The following is a 22,366-nucleotide window of genomic DNA, read 5'->3' as shown; positions in this document are numbered from 1 at the left end:
ATGTGTGATGGTGACAATGTCGGTCAATCGCCTGATTTTTTGTGTAATGATCCCATGTATGAAGTGTGGGGTCATTTATTACTAAGCGATCAAATACGTTGTCTTAATGACGAGTATATGTCCGCTATAATGACCCTAGAAAGCGACATGCAAAATAACGCACAAAACAAACACAGAACAGACGGGGTGTGGTATGCAGGCCCAAGGATGTCCATCACTTGACCCAACAGCACCTAACTTTGGTTTGTCCGCTGGTACCATAGCAGAATTTGAGAGAGATGGCGGTGTTGTAAATGATTATACAATTGTGCCTAGAACTAGGTTTAACATCATTGTGTTGTAACGGAGACAGCCAAAGACATTGCAAAATCAAAGTGGATTACTTTCACCTTGGAAGGCAAGAGACTAACCCATCCACAGCTCTAACACTAGAGCTCCTGAGATTTCAGGATTCTCAGGACATCACCCCTCCTTCTTCTCCTTCTTGCAAGCAATTAGCAAGACCAAACATCACCCTTTATTATGTTAATTCACAGAGCAAGACTGAGGCAGCAGCCTCACCCAGAAAGTCTCTGATCACAGAGATCACAGATCACAAACAAGCAGAAACACAAATGCTTCTAACAGATAGATTTCTTTTTTCAGTTAGGGGTATGTTCAGTTAGTATGAGCTGCTGTCTGTGGGTGTGTTCTTCAGTCGTCATGATAGAAGCAGAAACACATTATCATTAGCGTGGTATTGGCGTTATTTATGAAGTGTCCCCGATTTTCTTGTGTATGCACTTCAATAGCGCCACACATTTACATCGCTGAACTATTATCACGGGTCCATATTGTTCTCGTTTATGCACGTCATTAGCATGGTATTGGCGTTATGTATGAAGCGTCCCAAATTTTCTTGTGTATGCACTTCGATAGATAGATACGCAGATACGTAGATAGATAGATATTTCTTTTCAGTTAGGGGTATGTTCAGTTAGTATGAGCTGCTGTCTGTGGGTGTGTTCTTCAGTCATGATAGAAGCAGAAATAGCGCCACACTTCAATAGCTTTTAGTGTTTTAGTGCCACCTGTCCCGGTTTTTCTTCTTTTTAATATTCGGTCCCGGCAAAAAAACTAGGATAGTTCAAACCACGATTCAGACCGTTTCTGCACACTTTAAATCTGTTTTTTTCTCACTGTGTCCATTTTAAACCCCTCCGGTAACGTTTTACGTTCGACTTGCTTCTGACTTGAAGACCAAGTTCATGTGCAACTCCATTCCATATCTGGGAAAGGACCCTGATCGTCCCAAGGGTGAAAGAGTCAGAATGTGGTGATGAAACTTGTGAAGCCATACCTGGGCAAGGGCAGAACTGTAGCCACAGACAATTTCTTCACATCTCTGTCACTGGCTGAAAAGTTGCTGGAATGCAATACAACTCCGCTTGGGACGATAAATAAGATTCGACAGGAAATTCCCACGGAAGCTAAAAACAACAAGGGACGTGAGAAGTTTTCAACGGAGGTGTACAGGTCACACGATGCGCTGCTGACTGTATGCCCCCAGGGCATTCTCAGCACTATGCACACGCACGTGAGGATTGCCAACGACAGAAAAAAGCCAAACACTGTGACTGACTACAACCGGATGAAGGTATGCATATGTGTTGGCATTGCAGAATCAATTTATACATGAATGAATTCGTTCAAAATATAACATGTACTTCTTTGTAATTGTTCTTTGCAGTGCGCCGTTGACATCATGGACCAGAAGGTGCGTGCATACACAGTGCGCGCAGGAACACGCCGGTGGCCCGTTGCAGTGTTCTACAACCTACTTGACCTGGCAGCGATGAACGCGCATGTTTTGTACAAGGCATGCACGGGGTCCACAGAAAGCATGAGAGTTTTTCTATGTGCTCTTGCTGGGGAACTTGGTCATCGTTATCTACAGGAAAAGGAGTTGAATACGCCACGTCCTTCACCTGCTCCTGGAAAGAAGACCCAGTGTCAGGTGCAGTCACACTGCAACCACAGCGTCAACGTGTGTGTTGAATGCGGCAAGTACACCTGCCGCAAATGTAAGAAAGAGTCCCTGGCAGTGTAGCAAGTGTTAGCTACAACTACATGAAGGTACGTTGATAAGTATATGTGGTGGTACGTATTTTGTCTTCTGAAAGATCTTATTCAAAATATAAGGTGTACTTTGAATTGTTCATCGCCATCATGGATCGCGCGAGCACAAGAGGCACTTACACCTGTCGACATCATGGAAAGGAAGGTTCAAAAACACTGCGAGCACAAGAGGCACACATACACACTAATCTCTTCTCTTATTATAATTTCCAATTATCTCTTTTCTTTCTGTTACAGAGTCGCACTTCACACAACACCCGGAATAGACATTCCACTTCAAGAATCCCGGAATAGATATCCATATTTGATCAGAATAAAGTTTTTTAGCAGCACATGAATTTGTTTTTCCTGTCTTTTCCTCTCCTTTTCCAGCCTGCTGTTTAGATCAAAATCATTTATCAGTGATTTGATGCAACTCAAAAGTGATGCAACTCAACGTGTTGGCAAAAAGAAAATAAAAATGCGTGAAAAACACGCAGAATCCAAATGAGTAACCAAAGAACCAGGTGATCAAACCAAACCTTCCTAAAAATAACAAACGGGATATGAAGGGAAACTTGATAGACCAGGAAGCGGCACAGAAGTAAAGGACTCTACCTCTAGTCGCTTACCTTATTATTAGAGAGAGAATGCACAGGAGTCTAGCAGACACATAACCAGAGAAAGGCTGATTGATGCCACTATGTGAATTCTCTCAAACAACTCGGCAGTACAACTGTCTTCCTTAAATAGGAGGGAAGACAGCTGCAGGTCATCACTGCTCCATCTGGAACTGACTCCCCTCTGGCACTTTAGCTATGAGTGTGGTTCACATTTAGTGTATTGTTACATTGTTTCAGTTTTAAACCACTGCACCCCCTGTGTGCTTACAGGACAATATAATGGCATCCTCCTTGCAGACAGAGGGTGTCCGTGCCTGCTATATGTGATGACACCATACCATGACCCTGGACCCCAGTTATACTACAACCTGGCCCTCTGCAGAACAAGAGCAAGGGTTGAAATGACGATCAGGATCCTCAAGGCCAGGTTTCAGTGCCTGCATGGGTTCAAGGTCACCCCAGAGAGGGCATGTGACATTGACCGACCAAGACGGCACCACAAACTGACGCCCTGGTACTTAGGTGCGCTCCGTTTTGTTTGTTTTTGTGTGTCTGGTCACTCTCCTAGGTATTCTTACACGAGATAAGAGTTTTTAAACCTTAGGACAAAACCTATGGATCCATTTCCTGTTTTTATTGCATTTGCAACAGATTTACTACATACTTTGATTCGCAAAGTGAGACCCAGAAAGAGATGTAAGCACGCAGGTGTGCTTGTGCGGCTGAGGAGACGTGGATCACGCACAGCCTTACCTGGGACATTCCTCTCCAATGTGCGCTCATTTAGAAATAAAATGGACAAACTGGCACTGATGAAAAGCATGAACAGAGACTTTTCCACATCCTGTGTGTTATGCTTCACGGAGTCGTGGCTGTGTGAGGTGATACCGGACTGCGCGCTCCAGTTAGATGTTTCGACATCAACAGTGGTTGGTGTACGGACGTAACAGCGATAACCAAGCACAGCTTTCCCTCTCTGAAATATATTTTTCACTCAGCGGTTAAGTTAGTAAGCGATTGGCTAAGGCAGCGTTATGGTAGCCAATCAGAGTAAGTGTTACACACGAGCGCCGAAGCACACCAGTGACACGACACAAACGGGAGAAGAGGCAGATATGGCAAGTCAGTGAAAACAATAATCTTTAAAGCAAACATTTAAAAAAATATATAACGTGAAAGTACTGGTGATGCCCTAAAAGATGTTTCTCTAGCTGAAGAAAAGTTCCTGAATGTCTATCAGAATGGGTATTTGACTTACATAATTAATAGAAGTAGTTTACTTCCGTTGTGAACAAACCAGTTGACTCAGGTTGAGAATTTGATAGATGTAAATGCACTTTATATTGTGTAACTTTTTTTTTTTTTACATTTGGAATTTTAAAGGATTATCCTGTACTGGTCTGTTGATGTGCAATAAGTATCACATCAACACCTTTCTGATCTACTCATTTCAACTGACAAAACTGCTTTTTCAAAAAAATCCTTATTTGCCATATACAGTTTTTTAAAACTGTAATGCAAATAGTTACTTTCCCTGGTAACGAGGTAATTTTATTATAGAGTAATTCAGTTATTAACTCAGTTACTTTTTTGAACACGTAGTGAGTAATTACTTTTTTTAAGTAATGTTCCCAACACTGGTTTTAAACCACTGCACCCCCTGTGTGCTTACAGGACAATATAACGGCATCCTCCTTGCAGACAGAGGGTGTCAGTGCCTGCTGTATGTGATGACACCATACCATGACCCTGAACCCCAGTTATACTACAACCTGGCCCTCTGCAGAACAAGAGCAAGGGTTGAAATGACGATCAGGATCCTCAAGGCCAGGTTTCAGTGCCTGCATGGGCTCAAGGTCACCACAGAGAGGGCATGTGGCATAGATTGACCTTGAATGACCAAGATGGCACCACAAACTGACGCCCTGGTACTTAGGTGCGCTCTGTTTTGTTTTTGTGTGTCTGGTCACTCTCCTGGGTATTCTTACACCAGATAAGAGTTTTTAAACCTCAGGACACCACCACCTATGGATCCATTTCCTGTTTTTATTGCATTTGCAATGGATTTACTACATACTTTGATTTGCAAAGTGAGACGCAGAAAGGTAAGCGCGCAGGTGTGCTTGTGCGGCTGAGGAGACGTGGATCACGCACAGCCTTACCTGGGACTTTCCTCTCCAATGTGCGCTCACTTAGAAATAAAATGGATAAACTGGCACTGATGAAAAGCATGAACAGAGACTTTTCCACATCCTATGTTGCGCTTCACGGATTCCTGGCTGAGTGAGGAGATACCGGACTGTGAACTGCAGTTAGATGGATTTAATATCTTCTGCACAGACTGGCAAGCTGCGCTCTCGAGCAAGGTTACAGGTGGAGGTGTCCGTTTCTACATCAACAGTGGTTGGTGTACGGATGTAACAGCGATCACTAAGCACCGCTTTCCCTCTCTGAAATATATTTTTCACTCAAGAGGTTAAAGCTTCCAAAACCGGTGGCGAGGACAACAAAGCAGTGGACACATGAGACTGCTTTGAAACAGACTGGGACTCAATGAGAACTGCCTGTGACAGCTTGGATGATTATACAGACACTGTAACCTCATTCACTTTCTCAAACAAAAGCAGAAGCGGACAGGAAAATAACAGCAGGGGGAAAACTTGAGGGAGGCCAGGGAGCGGCGCAGAATGTAAGTACTTGAATAAGTAAAGAGATCAAGACAAAACACCAGCATGAGACCAACGAGGAGAGAAAACTGACTGAGATCGCTCAGCATGGGGACCAAACAATTCAGCAGTGACCTGCTACAGCTCTCTCCCTTAAGTAGGGAGGAAAACAGCTGCAGCAGATCAACGCTGATTGCGGGAACTCCGCCTGGAACCGACCTGTGGGCTCCTCCTAGTGGCAGTCAGAGGAACCACACTGGAGCCAGCCCTGAGACACCAGTTACATTCTGTTATAGGACAGTCACACACATTACCATGTTTAATCAAATGAAATACTATGATTAACATATTCAACATATACTGTACATCCATAGGCCTCCCAGGATTCTCCCATTCTGAGGCAGCAGAGACAGTTTCATCATCATCCTGCAACAGGAATTTAGATTTTTTGTTAAACACTGATATTTATACACATCAAGTAAGATTTGGGAACTGCAGGAGGCTCATTTAGTTGCACCACACCACTGGGGAGAAGGCACTAAACATGTTAAGAATATCAATGCAGTTCAGTTTATGAACTAAATGTAATGAACATGCCTTTAACATAAGGAGTGTCCTGTGTCCTGGGGGTTAATGGCTCAGATGAGCTCCCTCCAGTGATTCCAGGAGTGATGGGCCTCCCACTGTTCTGTGGAAGTGCCAGCTCCTCTGCCTGGGTAAAAGGTGGAGGTGGTGCCTCCCTCCTGTTTTTCTTACTTCAGCCTTTTTCCTATTAGCTATAAAACCATAATCAACTGAAGGGCAAACATAGCTTGATAAAAGTAAGAACATTAGGTAGTTGTGTTCAAGTCATACCACTTAGACTATGTTTTTATATTTCATCTTACTGCCATGTGCGTTTAATCCCACTTGGATTTCACCTAGGTAGTGATGGGCAAACGATACCGACGCTTCGGAGCTTGGGTCACTCTTCCTGACCACAGAGCTGAAGCAATGCTTCAGACGTCATCACTGCTTCGGTCCGCAGTTCACTGGTCGATTGCATTTTGAAGGGATTCAGTGCATTTCATTGGCTCAGAGTTGAACAGCAGATGAGTAGTTTTGGCGCTAAACACAATATTTAATATGCACCATTATAACTTAGCAATGTTGGGTTGTACTGTATGTTTCAATTTTGAATTGTACAATTAATTCAAGTGTCAGAAATAATACTATTACTACAACTACTACTTGTGTGCAAAGCTTTGAATAGCCTGGAAAATGCATAAATAATGAAACAGTATGCATTATCACATTATTTCTCTTATTATAGGTACGGTGTTTGCTTTTTACACAAGAGTTGTCGTACAACAACAACATGTCATCCATGTTGAGACACTTTATGGTGAGCAAACACATGCCACTGCAAACGCTGAAAGTCCTGATGGTAAACTGATAAGTATGTGTGGAAAACTCCCTGCTGGAGTCAGCATTGTGATGTCAGCTGTGACGCACCACGCATTTGCATGTTTCACGACTTAACTTTCAGTGTTCTTTGCTAGCGGACACTTGCTGTGTTGCTCCAGCATGTTGTTGAAATGTTATGTTCTTTGTGTGCACGTGTACGTTGATCATAGGCATCAGGTAAAGCTAAAGCACCACCAAATCTGCCCTTTATCAATGAAAGTGCCCTTTGAAACTTCGGTAAAAAAATATATATATTATTAACATTTTACTGAGGTCGGTTTGAAATGATCTTTTGAAAACCTGAGTGATTAAAAACAATGCCCTGAAATGAGCCACCACCTCGCACACACCCGACCTCTCTCTTCCTTTGTCACACCAGACGCGCTGCAGCAGCAGTTCAGTTCAGCGAGTGGAAGGAAGCGTCTTCAGCACAGCATGCATGGTCACAGATAGACTTCTTCTCCCGTGCCCCACCAGCCAGGTCACATACACATTAACACTAGGACACATTAACATTCTCAGGACATCACCCCTCCTTCTTCTCCTTCTTGCCAGCAATTAGCAAAGCCAAACATCACCCTTTGTTATGTTAAACCTAAATATAACCTGATTGGACTGCTGGATTTCCTAAACCTAAAATAGAACCTGACTGGCCTGCTGGATCTCTTTAACCTAAATGAAATGGAACCTGATTGGCCTGCTGACAGAGGATTACTTCAGAAAACTATCGCTGTATTTTCTGGTTTTATCTTAAAAAACAGAAATTAATATTATTATACCACTTTAAACAGCCAATCTAATGGTGGACCTTTGCACACTACACTGTAAAAAAAAAAATCCTAAAAAAACGGTAAACGACTGGCAGCAGCAGCTGCCAAACAAAAACTTTAATTTTAAAGTAAAAAACCCTGATTTAAATTAAGTGGAAAAACTATAAATTTACAGAAAAATTCATTAAACATTCTGCAGAGAAATATCGTTATTTTACAACTTTTCCCTGAATTATTATGATTAAGCACTTTAAAAAAAGTGACACCACTAATATTTTTGCAGAGAAATATTATTGTTTTACAACTTTTAACTGAATTATTACAATTACAATTAATTATTACAATCCAGCTGCAAGATGAATTTAAATTGCATAGGATTTTCTCCATTAATCTGGAAAGATTTTGACAAAAAATACCAGTTTTAAGTCTGTTCATATTAGTGGTGGGCCGTTAACGGCGTTCGTTAATTTGATACTCTTATTGGGCCATATAAAAATTATCGCCGTTAATCTATTCTTAAAGTTGGGTTGGGAACTGGGTCAAAATGGGTAAGCAAACTATGATGACTTTCAACTTGATACAGTGGGGAAAATAAGTATTTAATCAGTCACCAATTGTGCAAGTTCTCCCACTTAAAAAGATGAGAGGGGCCGGTAATTGACATCATAGGTAGACCTCAACTATGAGAGACAAAATGTGAAAAAAAAATTGAGAAAATTATTTTGTCTGACTTTTAAAGAATTTATTTGCAAATAATAGTGGAAAATAAGTATTTGGTCAATAACAAAAGTTCATCTCAATACTTTGTTGTATATCCTCTGTTGGCGAGGAGGTTTGCACCCAAAATCTCACAATACATGGCCCCATTCATTCTTTCATGTAGCCTACACAGACCAGTCGTCCTGGTCCCTTTGCAGAGAAACAGCCCCAAAGCATGATGTTGCCACCCCCATGCTTGACAGTTGGTATGGTGTTCTTTGGATGCAACTCAGCATTCACTGTCCTCCAAACACGACGAGTTGTGTTTTTACCAAATAGTTCTACTTTGGTTTCATCTGACCATATGACATTCTCCCAATACTCTTCTGGAACATCCAAATGCTCTCTAACAAACTTCAGACGTGCCTGGCTTAAGCAGGGGGACACGTCTGGCACTGAAAGATCTGAGTCCCTGGCGTCGTAGTGTGTTGCTGATGGTAGCCTTTGTAACGTTGGTCCCAGCTTTCTGCAGGTCATTCACTAGATCCCCCCTTGTGGTTCTGGGATTTTTCCTCACCGTTATTGTGATCATTTTGACCCCACAGGCTGAGATCTTTCGTGGAGCCCCAGATCGAGGGAGATTAGTAGTGGTCTTGTAGGTCTTCCATTTTCTGATTATTGCTCCCACAGTAGATTTCTTCACACCAAGCTGCTTGCCTATTGCAGATTCAGTCTTCCCAGCCTACAATTCGGTTTCTGGTGTCCACCGACAGCTCTTTCGTCTTCACCATAGTGGAGTTTGGAGTGTGATTGTTTGAGGTTGTGGGCAGGTGTCTTTTATACTGTTAACGACTTCAAATAGGTGCCATTAATACAGGTAATGAGTGGGGGAAAGAGGAGCCTCTTAAAAAAGAAGTTACAGGTCTGTGACAGCCAGAAATCTTGCTTGTTTGTAGGTGACCAAATACTTATTTTCCACTATTATTTGCAAATAAATTCTTTAAAAGTCAGACAAAATGATTTTCTCAATTTTTTTTCACATTTTGTCTCTCATAGTTGAGGTCTACCTATGATGTCAATTACAGGCCTCTCTCATCTTTTTAAGTGGGAGAACTTGCACAATTGGTGACTGACTAAATACTTATTTTCCCCACTGTAGTTTAGCTCGGCTGTATTCCTAACCAAATTGCACAGTAGGGGCGAGAACGAGTTTTCAAACCTGTGAATTACAAATCGTACATGTGTTTACATGGATGCAGCCACGAAGTTGCCAGGTTTGCTTCATGGAAAATTCATTTTTAGGAACGTAAAGTGTTACTGGAGCGGAGCTCGGAGCGGTCGTTTTCTGCATGGTCCTAGTGCTAGATTCGTCGCTATTTAAATATTTCTTTTTAACCAGCTTTTGAAAAAGTCCCCCCCAAATTACGTCCGTGAGGTTGTGTACTAAATGTTGGCTTACATTTCAAATATCATGTTTAGCTGAATAAACATGTTATCAACCCCTTTTAATGTACAGTATATAGGATTACAAATTCATGTTTAACTGAATAAACCGTTGAACGCGAGTAGCCTACATTTTATTGAGCATGTTTTTTTTCTTCAAGTATCAAAGTAGAACAGCTTCCTCAAGCAGTCATTGATGCATTTTGGAAACAGGAGATGAGCCCCTGGTCTAATGCACCCGCTGTATTAAGAAACCCTATCTCAAAAACTGACTTTTAGTCATTACTTGGGTAGCACGCATATGAGCCATTTTAATATAGATTAATCTAGATTAATCTAGATTAATTTCAAGATTTCAGTGAGATTAATCTAGATTTAAAAAATTAATCTATGCCCACCCCTAGTTCATATTCATTACATGTTGTAACGGCTTCGAGTCAGAAGGCCAAGAATGAGCCATGACACCAATGTTAGTGAACTGTTATTTTATAAGCAACACACTAAAGGGAGGGGGAACACTAACGCACATATAACACACACATCCAGGGAAACAGGGGGAACTCACCGCAGGGCCTGCTGGGAAGTCTGTAGACTCCACCCCTCAACGCTGCCCATTGGCTGACGGTACAATATTCAGCCACCACAGAACGTGATAGAGGTGGATTAAAAAAAAAAAACCCATTAATGTCTGCCACCCAAAATTTAATGTGACTATTAATCATTAGCGATAGAATAGTCGGTGACGTTCCTAGCAAATTAGACTTTCCATTACAATGTACGTCTACCAGTATATCAGTTCATCTGTCTCTCAGTGTTACAGGTTATTTCCTTGGTTATGTTCAAGTATAGACCCAGTGTTTAGAAATGTTTCTTTTAAAACTCCAGCACCCAAACAAACTGCCATTTTCTATTGCCATTGACTGCACAAGAACTAAAATGAGAACCGACATCAATAGAGATGGAACAATCAACAGAAATCTCCTACAGCCATTACTACTGTTACATATTTTAGACATGCCAATGTAAAAATCTAATGTCTGAATTGACATTGGGAAGTCACTCTTCATTCTGTAGTCATCATAAAAATTAGCATAATCATGATTTTCAATTGCAGAAATTGTTTTTTTTTCTTCATCAAATCAATTACCTTCACGTTCTGTGGCAAATTAATATGTCCGGACCCTATATGTTTTGATCTGTGTACATTTTTCTCCTGAACATCAATGGATCCTCTGAATTACGAGGACACCTAACAATCAAAATACGAGTATTGCTACATGTAAGCTAATATTATGAAAACCCCATTCATTTCTGACATTGAAAATCACGTTTAAACCAGCAGTGCCAAACAACTAAACACATAGTCAAAAGACATTAGTTAATATAAGTTAATAAGATTTTGATTAAAATAACAGAGAAAAAAACTTTTTTGTTCTTACAGACATAAACCTTCATATAATCAACCAAATATTTAATTGCAGATAATTGCTGTAATTGTACATGAATCTGTATGTAATTTAAGAAAGCAGAAAAATACAGTATAAATAATACTGTATTTTTTCTGTTAAAAAAAGAGAAAAGCGTGTAACTTGTAATTATCATAATTGTGACGGTGGGTGCAGCGCGAAAGACGAGACACAGAATCCCTCGATGGCAGCAAACGTCACGTTTAATAAAGACGTGTATTGCGCAATAGCGCACGATAAACACTAACACATTCAGCACAACGTGCAGACATAGACAAAGACGAGCACAGGACACTGCGCGAGCGCACATTAAATAGACAAACCACGTTAGCCCCACGTGATTACGAGACGATTCACAGGTGAGACACATTATTCACACGACATAGCCATCACCACGGAATTCCACTGACGTAGACAAAGCACTTGGACAACATTGACACACGCCCAGAAGGGAGGGGCCGGTGTCCTCAACGTGACAATAATACTTAAAATAAAAGATATTTTGTCAAATTACAAATAATGTAAGTTTTGTATACAATTGGAAAAAAATGTTAAACTACATTGAAATATTTAGTTATTTTCCATAAAATTAGGATTTTTTTTTTTTACAGTGTACTGTACATGCATAAAATACTCTGGAAAATTACAGGTCGTCAACTGCTGTTGTGCAAATTTGGTTTGATGCAAGATAATATTATTATCAAGAACTTTCACAATCCAAATAATATCTGGTATACTGCAGAGCAGAAGTGTACAGGGGACACAATGATAAGCTTACAGTAAGCTTACAGTCTACTCTAGACTCTAGAGGTAAACCTGGAAGTCTATAAACGTAGTGTATGCAGGTGTAAGGTATGCATAGCTAATGAAGAGGGAGATGACCAGTACAGCTTGTTACAGTGTACATCTAAGATGGTCTTGCTGAGAGTTGTTCCAGCTGGAAAACCTCTCCAGAATTTATGAAGCCAAGTCAACAAAGTTGCTGTTCAGCCAACAACCTGCAGGGGAAGACAGAGGACTAAGAGTCATGCCCTTTACCACAGATGAGAGATTGTGGAGATAGTTTGTTCAATCAGGCTGACTGAAGAAATGCACTGATTTAAATGGGTAGGTGGATATAAATAAAAAATACCTCACTTTGAATATTTGGGCAAGGTGTACACAGATAGAGGTGTGCCTCAATAACAGTAACACTAGGTACTACAGTTACATATCATTTAGATTACCTCAGCAGGCAGATGTTCAGCAGATTTGCAATTCATTCCTCCCACATTAATCTCGAAACAAACACATTCAAAGACATTCCTGTGCTGGCCACAAAGCCAGACATTCACACAGGGAGAGGTGTCTACCAGAACCACCACTGTTGTCATATTGGGTGCAGCTAAACACGCTTCCAGTCTGACATCTTCCAAACTTGTTTCACATGTGGTGTAAACATGTTTCACATGTAGTGGAAATATACTAGAGCACAACCTGAGTGCCCCCTGTCTTCAGGGCCCTGAAATTGGTTAATTATTGGTAGCATTGGATATAAATAATATTGTAGTTATAAATTATAATATAAATGATCTGAACTCAATATGGAATAAATGCATATCAGCTCATTTATTGGTTCAACTCCACTTATCTCTTATCAAGTCAAATTCACACTGTACTGAAATATAACTGCTTCTTCATGAAATGAGCACAGAAATACAATAATCTCAACAAATAAAAATTTGAATAATCATATAATTTGGGGCAGATAAGACTTTTACTTGCATTCAATACATTTTCTGTCTAAGGTAACATTTGTTTTACAGAAAAATACTGACATTTCACAACATTCATTACAAAAGAGACATTACACAACATTTTCTTGATGCACTCCTTAAAGGGCCATTGACATTTTTAGATGACACAATCATGACAAATTTCAATCCATTTGGCAAAGAAGACAAAATCTCAGAACTGCTCTTATTCATGAAAAACACCTAAAAGACCACATTCTTAGAAAAGAATTTTTGGTAATTATATACATCGAAATATTCCAATCATATTGTTTCCACAGCATTTTATAAAAGGTAGCAGAATGTATGAATGGCCTTGAAACAAACATGAGTAACACACGTTACATTTATTTAATTTGCAAAAAAAAAAAATTGTTTGATAACATTTCCTTTTTCAAACAAACAATTATTTGTTGAATTACGACACGCATTAGATAAGCGTGACCTTGGAAAATGGATTATCGAAAATTGCTTGAGGGGTATGACACACTACAGGAGCGCGCTGCAATGTTAAAGGAGGGGATTCGCTTGGGGAACTGGTATTTATGTAGTTGATTAGTATCTGTTTGTATCATGTATCATGTATCTGTTTCCATGATACAAAGAACACAGACAGAATCACAGAAAAGCACATTTCCCATTTTAAAAAACGTTTTTTTAGCAACTTAAGCCCTATCCGGACGGGATTAGTTTCTCAGGGGGTCCTGGGGTAATTTTCTCTTTTACGGGGGGTCCTCTGTGATTTTAATCCCGTCCGGAACGAGCATGTCCGTGTTTTTCTCAGACGTCCTCAGAGAAAATTACAGGCGGAATTACCTACTGTTTTTCGCTGTACTCCGTGGTCGTCTGGTAATTTTAGTCCCGTCCGGATCCACATGTCTGAGTTTATACATGCAGACATCACCTCGCGTTTAATAAAACAGCTATATGTCCACTGCCACGCACCGTAGTTACACGTTGGGCGCGCGTTTTCACGGAGATCCACGTAAAGACAGCGGCGAGCGAAAATGGATTTACTGGATTTTTTAATGGATTTATTTTATTTTATTTAACGGATTTATTTAGCTATTTACATTCATTAGCGATTTTTTATAATGTGTTTTCTGTATTGGTTTAACAAAATAGCTTAACTTAAACGGAGATCTTAAATGCTGAACTGAACAGTAGTAAAGTTAAAAGTTAAAAAGGAATCATCAGAGTTGGCAGTGTGACATTATTAAACATGCTATCACGTGACAAGGCGATATCATGTGACCGAGAAAGCCAAAAACTCACGGGTCCTCCTGTTTTTTCAATTGCTGTCCGGATGCAAGAGTTTTATCACTGAGTACAAGGGTGAAATATTTTTCACAGACGTCCCCCTGAAAAACTAATCCCGTCCGGATAGGGCTTTAGTACCAACTCGGACATTCCGTGCATATACATACAATGGGAAAGGCCAGATTAGAATATGGCAATAACGTCGACAAACTAAAAGTCGTTTTACACCAAGCTGTACATATTAATTACATATGCTACATTATTTGTCTTCAGGCTTACATGCGGGACAGCCCAGAGCCAAACCCATAATCCCTTGCTCCCACCGGCTGGAGAGGATGGAGCGTGAGCAGCAGCAGTTGCTTGCAGACCGTTGCAGGGATCTGACTGAAAGGAGCTTCCTGCAAGAACAACAACAGGAGGCCATTAGAAAGCGCATCTGCGGCACTCCACGCCACCAGCCGACCAGGGGCAACGACAGGGTGAACAACAACGTCCAACTGGAGCCCCTGAGGAACTGTGAGAGTAGCTCCACCCACTCTGATGCTTCCTCTGTGAGCCACTGCGCACCACTGGATGAGCCCCTGAGAGTGCGCAGGATCCAGAGCCCACGCGCTGCTGTCAGAGATGAGCTGGACGACCTCCCCCTAGGACTCAATGATGAGGTAAAGGCCATGCAGGCCCACATCTGCGGGGAGGCGGAGAAAGCAGCATGGAACGCCAGCCCCATGGACTCGTGTTCCCCTGTGGACATGTGCACGCCCGATGAGCTCCGGGCACTTTCTGCTCTGCGGACACCCGTGCCCCCACCGGCGGTGACCAGGCCTAGCAGAATTCTGAGGCCTCGGAATCTGTACAGGACGGCCAAGTCCGTGGACAAGTCCTGTGAGGTGCCAGGTGAGTTCCTTTCCTGGAAAATATTGACTTAAAGCACTTAGAGCAGCAATGGTCAACACAGGGGCCACACTCAGCTCCCCATTTATCTCACATATAGATGTTTTCTGTAATGAATTAAAACACTGTATTTATATTTTTAAAAAACCTAACTACAGATTCAGGCCATTCAAAAATGTTAACAATCAATAGAAAGTTAATTAACGGTATGCAAATTCTGTGTTGATGAATTCAGTGAGCAGCAAGAACAGAACTGGCTCTTTGGCAAGAGACTCTGTCAAGTCTGTAGCTAGCAAGCTGCCTCACATTGGAACCCAGGTTAACTCAGGTCGGGAGCCAAAACTCCACCAGCCGGTGGTGAGACGGGCCCAAAGAAGGCTCAGTTCAGCTCGGGTGCAGCGATTGGATCCATCAAGCCGGCTGAGAGAAGGGACGCCACTAGGGCTGCAGCAGTTAGCCAGGGTGAAGGAGAGGTGGCAGAGTCTCTGAACTAGGTTAGAGATCAGCATCTGGCCAGACATGAACTGGCCCTCAGTCAGGCATTTCAGCTCTTGAAGGATGTGGACTGGTAGGCTGTTAGATCTTGAACAGTCTGCTCCACACTGAGCAGACAGTGAAGACTGGAATTTCTTCTTGTCGTAAGAGAGGTGTGAATGTAACGCAGCGGGTCTCAATCGCGAGATTGAGAAAAAAAGACCTTCGGAAAACAATGCGATTCCAAAAAACAAACTAAGGACGCCAGGGGAAGTAGGTGAATCTCTGACTCGAGAGGTAAGGAACACAAAACCCTTCCCAAAATAACCAAAACCTGACAGGGAAAATACAGTAAAGGAAAACTTGAGGAAGGCCAGTGAGAGTGGCGCAGGAGTGAGAACACTCGAAAGAAGAGAAACGTGGTGGCGAAACACCAGATCGCAATACGTTACCAACGAGAGACTGGCTGTACGCTCATAGCAACGGCTACAAACAACTCAGCAGTGACTAACTGCAACTGACTTTCCTAAATATGGTAACAGACAGCGGCAGCTCATCGCTGCTGATTGCGATCTGGCTATCGGGAGCTGGCTCATGGGCTCCCCCCTGTGGCTGCAGGTGGAGCGGGCCTGGGACCACCCTTGACAGTGAAGGCCTGACCTTGAAACTCACTGTTCCCTTTTTATCTCTCTCTCTCTCTCTCTCTCTCTCTCTCTCTCTCTCTCTCTCTCTCTCTCTCTCCTCTGTGTCCACTGTCTCAGGTGAAGAACCTGCGATCCATGGTTTCGTGTGCCGCCATAACCACACTGGCACACCTGTTCGCCCACCTGCGCAGGGCCATGGACCCCGAGGCGGAGGCAGCCGCCCGCGTGCTGCTGCACAAGGTAGGTGAGAGCAGCATCTTCATCAAGGAGGACATGGACCTTGCGCTCGATGCCATGGTGCAGAGCTACTCGACTAGGAGGGTCATACATGCTCTGTCTGGAGTCTGGAGTGATTTGTGGTAATAATGTTTTTGGAAGAGAACACATTCTTTAGCCTTTGTTGTAACAACGAGAATGGCAGAATTTGTGTACTTACAAACTCCAAACTGTGAGAAAAACAGCAGCACTGCATCTGGAGAAGCTCGCTCAGCTGTTGGGGGCTTCCTGCCTGCTTGCGGGCAAGAAGGACCTCACAGAGCGCTTCCTGACTACTATCAGCCGATTGGCTGTCTCTTCGGGTTCTATGCTCATAGCTGCCTTACACTTTTGGCCAGCCATAAAGCCATCATCAAAATGGTGGACAAATGTGTGCCTCCAAAGGAGAGATCAAGCATCAAAGACATCATCATGAAGGGCAGGTACTTCTAACAACAAGATAATCAACAACCGTAACCATGTCTGTAGCATATAATTTTCATACATGTATAAAAATACTAATCAGATTTTTTGGTCTCTTTGAAATAAACAGATAAAAATGTACTCATCACAGTTCACATCACTATGCTCACATATTTATCAAATAAAACAGTTCTCTTTCTCTTCAATAGACAATAGCACAGACTCAGCTATGAAGGGATTACAGTTTACTATTGACCATTGTGCACAGAAGCTGGAGCTCCTCAAAAGTGTCATATTTCATCCTGCATTAGGCATCTGCAAGTACCATGATGTGTCTGTATTTCAGCCAGACCCATTGGTTCTAATATGCCGGCTAATCCTATTAGCTGGTGTTTATATGAGGTGTTCAAATGGTGTCATTTCAGCAGGAGGGAGGATGGTCCTTAGCTCTATAATCAGCAGTTAAAATATTCATAATGATGTGGCTGTACTAGCCAATCAGGAATCTTCTACAGAACCTTCTCCATTGAGATGGCTCTTCCTGCCTGGTAACACATAGATGGATGAGTAAATAACTAAGTATTTATGAAGTTTACACTGGACGAAATTGTAGAGAAATATCAAATTGATATATTTAATAGCAGCAGAAGCTACTTTGCATAAGTGTAACCTTTAAAAATATTAGCTAAATATGTCCTGGTAGTTCTATATGAGACAAATATAATCAGTTCTGATTAGTCCTTCCAATGCCATTTACAAAAATCCAGGGGAAGTAATTGGCAGCGGACTAAACACACAACAAAAATAAAACCTTCACAAAATAAAGGCAAAAGGATAGGAAGAGAAATAGATGGAGGAAAACTTGAGATTGGCTAGGAAGCAGCGCAGGAGATAGGGACTCGAATAAGTGACAGGTACGAGAGAGCAGAGGTGGGGACTCGAGTCACATGACTTGGACTCGAGTCATTAATATTAAGACTTTTGACTTGACTTGAAAAAATATTCAGAGACTTAGACTTGACTTGGACTTTTACACCAAAAACTTGGGACTTGAATTGGACTTGAATCTGTTTACTTGCAAAGACTTGATTTTTTTTTACCCCAAATCTAAATTTTAAAACGCATATTAATATTTATAAAGTGCGCCCCATTAATTTCATTTCCGTCCTTCTGACGCAGACCGGTCCTCTGCTTTTCCACACTCTGTACGTGTGTGTGTGTATGAGCTGCAGCACAACCAATCAAATGGGGGGTTGGCGAACATAAATTGTTACCGGGCGGGGTGTAAAATGGACACAAATTAAGTATTATATTGCGATCGATCGATCGCCAGTGGTTGGTGCCAGAGCGAACTAGTAACTCATTAAATCATAGATATGGATCAGAGGTAAATAAACTAGATTTTTTTCCCGGCATGAGAAATCGGATGTGTGGCGTGAGAGCATGTGAAAAAATGCGTGTGTCTCACGCTCAATGCGTGAGGGTTGGCAACCCTGGGTTCTGTAACTGAAGTCGGGGAAGAGAGCCTCTCTCTGTCACCATCATATCCAGTTCTATCTCAGCATGGATTGTGTATTTGAAGACATCTACGTCGAGAAAAATATATATTGACAAAAGTGGAGCGAGTTTTCAGCTATGGGGGCATCATTCTACGGCCTCATCGTGCACAAATGACATACAGACTTTTGGCCAGTTTGGTCTTTTGCAAATGCAATGCAGAATAGTTTACTGAAATGTCTAAAGTTGCAGATTCCTGTTAATTGTTCAGTTCTTATATTTGTTTGTCTTGTGTCACTCACACATGTTCTCCAAGAAACCAGATAAGAGAAGAGAGGGAAAAATGCTGTTATGGTTCTTTGTATTGTACTGTGAAAATATCAGCACTTTATTTGAACATGGAGTTCTACTTATGACTTTTTCACAGAATATTTATTTCTGGAAAATTGTAGTTTAAAGTATGAATATTTTTGCAGCGAAGTTTAACAAATTGTAATGTGCAATAAAGAGGTGTAATTTTTTTTTTTATACTTCATGTTTTCAGTTGCACATGTTTTATCAAGATTTGAGGACAATACAGATTTAAAAAATAACATGTCTATTATTTACATTTAAAATATACCTGCAACATTGGTAAAAAAAAAAAAAAGACTCGAAAGGACTTGAAATTCCAAGTTTCAGACTTGGGACTTGACTGTTGCCTATCTTGACTCGAGACTTGACTTGACTTTACTGTCTTTGCTTGAGACTTGAGGATAAAGACTTGGACTTACTTGAGACTTGCAAAACAATTACTTGGTCCCACCTCTGCGAGAGAGAGAGATAAAGGTGACGAGACACTATAGAGAGCAGAGAGAGGCTGAAAGTGCAATGACATAACCAAAAAGATTCAGCAGTGATTCATCTCCACAAGCTTCCTTAAGAAGCCAAAAAACAGCCAAGACGAATCAGTGCTGATTGCGCTAATTGAGTTTGGGACTGACTCGGGTGCCCCTAGTGGCGGCTGGGGGAACAGCATCCAAGCCCGTCCTGACAGTGAATGGCTATTTTTATATCACTAAGATGAATTTTACAAAGTCTGTCACAGATATTTTTTTTCTACCACAAGCTTTTGAACATTAAAATAGGCAGATGTTTAAATGTAACTCATGAAATGTGCAACCCAGAGACATATATTTATTTTTCAACATAGTCTCTCACATTAGTCATGTGGTTGAACTGCTGTTTGAGTTTGTAATGTTGAGTGACTGAATGTGGAATTATTTGGCGACCAGATTATGCTTAAACGCTAAATTACAAACCTCAGTACAAGTGTGAGAACAGGGACAGTACCTCAGGAACATTGTATGGCCATGCCTATTTTAATGAATAAAGACTTCAAAGAGGGAGGTTCAATTACTTCCCAATCAGGATCAGGGCAAGAAAATGATGATGAAAAGGTCAGTGTGACCATCAATATGATCGCTCTCTACCAGTAGGTGTTATTCTATTGTGCCTCCTTCTTTTGTGTCAAATGGGTCCATGATGTTGAGTCACTGAACTGCGTGAATAACTCTTCGACCCTGGGTTGGATTTTACGAACCTCAATACAGGTGGAAGGACAGCACACATCTACCCTTTGTTCTTCAGGAAACAGATCTCTCAGATGTTGATTTACAGCCCTAAGTGCCTCATCATTGCACAAACATCTCAGAAGTCCTTGGTCTTCCTGATGGAGGCAATCCACAGCAACTGTGGCAAGACAGAAAAAACGTCCTCACGTTATCTATCATTGATTTGGGCTAGAGCGACTAGTTTATCAGGTGACCAGTTGGCTAAAAATGCTTAGTAGTTTGGTGCTGTATGAGACATTTTACTGCACAACAAAATGATTTCATGTTGGGCTTAGAGGGCAAACGGTACGATTTTACTTGATGTGTATGTTACCTGACTGGTGGGGATGGGAGATGAAGCCTATCTGTGACCGTGCTGTGACGCTTCCTTCCTCTCGCTGAACTGAACTGCTGCTGCAGCGGATCTGGTGTTAAAGGAAGAGAGAGGTCGGGTGTGTGCGAGGTGGTGGCTCATTTCAGGGCATTGTTTTTAATCGCTCAGGTTTTCAAAAGATCATTTCAAACCGACCTCAGTAAAATGATAATAATATATATATATATATTTTTACCGAAGTTTCAAAAGGGCACTTTCGTTGATAAAGGGCAGAGTTGGTGGTGCTTTAGCGGGTCACCCGCGAAAGTATTATCCAGCCTTTAAACAGCAGCTTGACTACGGGCCAGGGCCGCAGTGCAATGTCTCCTCCATGGGCTGAGTTAAACCACTGGCGGCCGGTGGCAGCCCGGCGGCCCACCAACCCATCGGCCTACAGGGGAAATCCCCGGTAGTAATGTATGCCAGTCCGCCCCTGTACAGCCCTCATTTAGTTCTCCGTTTTTTGTCATCGTTTTCACCTGTATACTGAAAAAAATTATGAGTAAAATTTACCTTTAAAAAACTTTATTTAAGTAACTTCAACTCGCTTTCAAAACTGAACTTCAATCAATCCATTCTTTTAGTAAACTTTACCTAATTTATTTTTTACTCAATCTTTTCTTTTAGTAAACTTTATTTAATTTTTTTACTCAATCTGTTCTTTCTTTTAGTAAACTTTATTTAAACCTCCTTTGTGCAATAGCCATTTTGAACAATTTGTACTAATACACTTTAACATTAGTTATCCTGATAGTTCAGGATTCAAACTGAAGTAGACAGTTGGGCCAACACATCCAGGCTTATATTTCCATAATTTTCTCTAATACAGAAAAAAAGTAAAAAGTAAAAAAAAAAAAAAAAAAAAAAAAACTGTTACACTTGTGATGTAAAATCTGTCATGCTGTTTTTTTCCTGATTGAACAGGGTGTTGTTTGACAAAATAAATAATATTGAGCATGTACATGGAGCACAGTACAAGTACTGAAGAGCTCCACAGTATTGTCCACTTGGTGTCCAAGGCCTCGCCAAAGTGCCATGCCTTTATCCAAACGTACCACACCCAGATTACATAATTTTTAAAAAAGGATTTTAAATACAGAAATGTTGGCCTACTGAAAATCATGTACAGTAAATACACTCAGTAAGTGGTCGGGGCTCATTTTACACGAGTTACAACATCAATGGCATAGAAGCAATCAGCTTGTGGCACTGCTGAGTTATACGGTATAAAAACCGTATAACTTTTTGATGATATTCCAATTTATTGAGATGCACCTGTAAATTCTATTTTAGTTATTTACACTGCAAATGAGACACTAGATAACTACAAACCAGTGATAATAATTAGAGATGGAAAGATCGATCAAAGATGATCGATATCGGACGATTTTCAAACTAAAATACATGATCGGCAGATTTTACAGATGGTTATTTGTGACTACTTTCTAAAACTATTATATGGTGAACACAAGAGTTATGTACCCAGCAAGCTATAGCCTACAGCTAGTTACCCTCGTCTCTAAAGCAGATAAGGAATGACATTTATAGCTAGCTAGCTAACCTAGCTATCTCATAGCTAAAATGAGGCTATTCAAACGTTAGCTTGCAAACTAATGTTTAACATCCGATTTTTGACACTGGCAAACTAAGGCTAAAGAAACAATATTAATTATTCTTTCTAACTTGAAATTACTGAAAAAGCTAGCCTAAATAACCGTTACCTACCTGTGACGGCAAGCGCTCCTCTGTTCTGTGGAAAATTCCAGAACAAGGCCAGCTCCAAAGGGGAGGGGCGTGCGTAGAGGCTGTTGATGTTGCCTGGTACCATCATGTCAGGAATGGCAATCACGCCCGTGACCGCCAGAGGTCGCCATCGCCAGAATATTGACCAGCATACCTGACTCCAATTTACCATTCACCACACCCTACCTAAGGTTTTTTGACTCTGCCTTTTTGCCTCGCCCTCTTGTGCTGC

General features: G+C 41.3%; 1 long non-coding RNA gene across 2 annotated transcripts; it reads right to left on the bottom strand.

The window, feature by feature from the left end:
- Positions 1 to 12,821: 12,821 nt before the first annotated feature.
- On the bottom strand, positions 12,822 to 22,139 carry LOC143485712 (uncharacterized). 2 transcript variants are annotated; one of them, XR_013122999.1, is made up of 5 exons: positions 22,117 to 22,139; positions 20,588 to 20,877; positions 20,353 to 20,443; positions 20,009 to 20,157; positions 12,822 to 14,640 (listed from the first exon to the last, which is right to left on the bottom strand). It is a non-coding gene; the product is annotated as an uncharacterized LOC143485712 (long non-coding RNA). The 2 variants fall into 2 exon arrangements; XR_013123000.1 differs by lacking the exon at positions 12,822 to 14,640 and adding an exon at positions 19,071 to 19,233.
- Between the last annotated feature and the right edge of the window lie 227 nt (positions 22,140 to 22,366).

This window comes from Brachyhypopomus gauderio, unplaced genomic scaffold (assembly GCF_052324685.1).
Source record: "Brachyhypopomus gauderio isolate BG-103 unplaced genomic scaffold, BGAUD_0.2 sc37, whole genome shotgun sequence".
NCBI classification, from domain to species: domain Eukaryota; kingdom Metazoa; phylum Chordata; class Actinopteri; order Gymnotiformes; family Hypopomidae; genus Brachyhypopomus; species Brachyhypopomus gauderio.
Note: the sequence above shows the minus strand (reverse complement) of the source record. Positions and strands in the feature narration are given on the sequence as shown.